Below are 2535 nucleotides of genomic sequence, written 5' to 3'. Positions count from 1 at the left end.
TGGCAGCTGGCTGTCCTGACTGCCACTCAGGGGACACGCCCTTGGCGACCGACTGGAATGGGAATTCCTTCAAGTTCTTTTTCTTAAAATTATTTTTAATTAAAACAAACAGTGGAAAACATTTTGACTAGTGCTCATGTCATTTTTGGGAAAGCTGGCTGAGGCGGGATTAGATAGCACAGTTGCAGACTGTGCAATGTATTGACCCCTAAAAGGCGAGTTCTGTTATTTTATTTCTGTGTGTGCTTTTATTGTTTTGTTTTAATCTGGGTTTGGTAGATCTTCCATTGTGATACTTAGAGGAAAGAGTGTCACTGTTTTATTTTGGAGGGAATTTATAATTATTATTTTTTAGAGATTTATTTTTATTGGAAAGGTGGATTTCACAGAGAGACAAGAGGCAGAGGGAGAAGGTCTTTGTCCGCTGATTCACTCCCCAAGTGGCCGCAATGATGGAGTTGAACTGATCTGATGCCAGGAGCCAGAAGTTCAAGAAGTTTCCCATGTGGATATAGGGGCCTAAGGACTTGGGCTGTCCTCTGCTGCTTTCCCCAGGCCACAAGCAGAGAACTGGAAATAGAGCAGTTTGGATATGAACTGGTGCCCGTTTGGGATACCAGTGCCACAAGGAGGAAGGTTAACCTGATATGTCACAACATTGGCCCTTGATGGTGTTTATTTCCCACCAAATTGATCTAGATGTTAAAATTTGATGCTCATAGGAGAGAATTTGGGGACTTGGTGCAATAGTCTAGTGGCTGGGTCCTTGCTTTGCATGCGCTGGGATCCCACGTGGAGGCTAGTTCATGTCCTGGCTACTTCACTTCCCATCCAGCTCCCTGCTTGTGGCCTGGCAGAGTAGTGGAGAATGGCCCAAAGCCTTGGGCCCCTCACCTGTGTGGAGACCTAGAGAAGGCTCCTGGCTCTGGATGGGCTCAGCTCTGGCTGTTGCGGCTGCCTGGGGGAGTGAATCAGTAGACGGAAGATCTTTGTCTCTGTAAATCTGCCTTTCCAAGAGCGAGTGAGAGCGAGAGAGATCCTTTCAGGAGACATTCCATCTCCTGGGAAGTGCTCTCCCCTTCCTTCCTCTTGTCACATTCTCTTTGGCAAATAAGACCTCTCTGAAGAGAGACAAAGGGAAAGACAGGCTCTGGATGGGCTCAGCCGCGGCCGTTGCAGCCACTTGGGAAGTAGACAGTGGATGGAAGATCTTTCTGTCTCTCCTTCTGCCTGTAAACCTGCCTTCCAATAAAAACTAATAAAAACGTTTTTAAAAAATGAGTAGCAATGCTTCAGTTAAAATTACAAAAGAGGAAAAGAAAACAACAAACCACTGAAGACAGGGGACTAGCACAGGAGGGTGCATGAAGGGGGACTCGGTAGAAAGGGAGACAGAGTGGAGGAGAGGGGGTATGGGATAGGGTCCCAGAGACGTTAGCCCCTCCCGGGGGGGGGCAGGCCAAGTGGTGTCCATGTGGGTGGGCTGAGGGGCTTCTCCCTGGGGAATGCAGAAGCAGGTCGCTGGTGTGGTGGTGGTGGAGTGGGGGAAGGAATGGGCCAGCTCTGGGTTCCAGGCCATGTGCCTTCCAGGTAGCCTGATGGCTTTCCTGGGAGGTGGCTCAAGATGGACCTATAGTTGCCCCAGCTGGTCACCCAGAGAACGGCCATCCACCTTCCCCCAGATCACATTTGTTTCTTCCCCTGTGGTAGAGGAGCTGACTCAGAACCTGAGGGACCAAGGCAGGAGAGGGTCAGAAGAGAGGACACACACACACACACACACACACACACACACACACACACACGCCCACGTTGGGCTAGACCCAGCAGGTGTCTGTCCCAGCCCAGGAAGTTCCCATAGCCCTGGGCAGAGGCAGGACACCCAGGAGGCTTGGCTGGTGGGACCGGGTGCAGTGCTGCTCTGTTTTCCAGGGGCCTCCAGGGTTCTATTGTTTGGACCAGGCTGGGCAGGAGAGGGTGGTGGCTGTGGGTGGCTGGCAGAGGACCCTGTGTGGGAAAGGAAGTGGGAAGGCGGGCTGGTTGCCCAGAGACTGGGATGGGATGGAAACTGTGAGCTTGGTGTGGGGGTTCTGGCCCTGGGGAGGTCCCTGCTCTCGGCTTCTCACGAGCAGGTAGGAAGCTGCCCTTCCCCTGACCCCTGGCTGCCTCCAGGGGTTGTCCATTGTCCTGGAGGCCAAGCCAGGAGTGTGGGGTTGGCTGGGGTCCTCAGCTCCCATGCATGGATGGGAGGGGGGCTCAGGCCAGGAGGAGGCTCTCAGCCCAGGGGGAGCACAGTGGGGCTTACACACCAGCCAGGGTTTGCCCAAGACCTCCTGCCTGCAGCGAGCTCTCGCCTGATCCTCTGGGGATGCTGGAGCTTCCAGAAGGGCAGATGTATTTGTTGCACTTGCAGGAATTGCCTTGTTCCCTTGCAAGCTGCACGCGGTCACGGGAGCTTTATTTGGAAAGCTTTTTTTTTTTTCTAGGAAAATAATAGTGCAGGGCAGGGGTCCAGAAATGGGTTTCCTAGGTCTG

This window comes from Ochotona curzoniae, unplaced genomic scaffold (assembly GCF_017591425.1).
Source record: "Ochotona curzoniae isolate NIBS_2020 unplaced genomic scaffold, NIBS_Ocur_1.0 scaffold_1037, whole genome shotgun sequence".
Lineage (NCBI taxonomy): Eukaryota > Metazoa > Chordata > Mammalia > Lagomorpha > Ochotonidae > Ochotona > Ochotona curzoniae.
Note: the sequence above shows the minus strand (reverse complement) of the source record.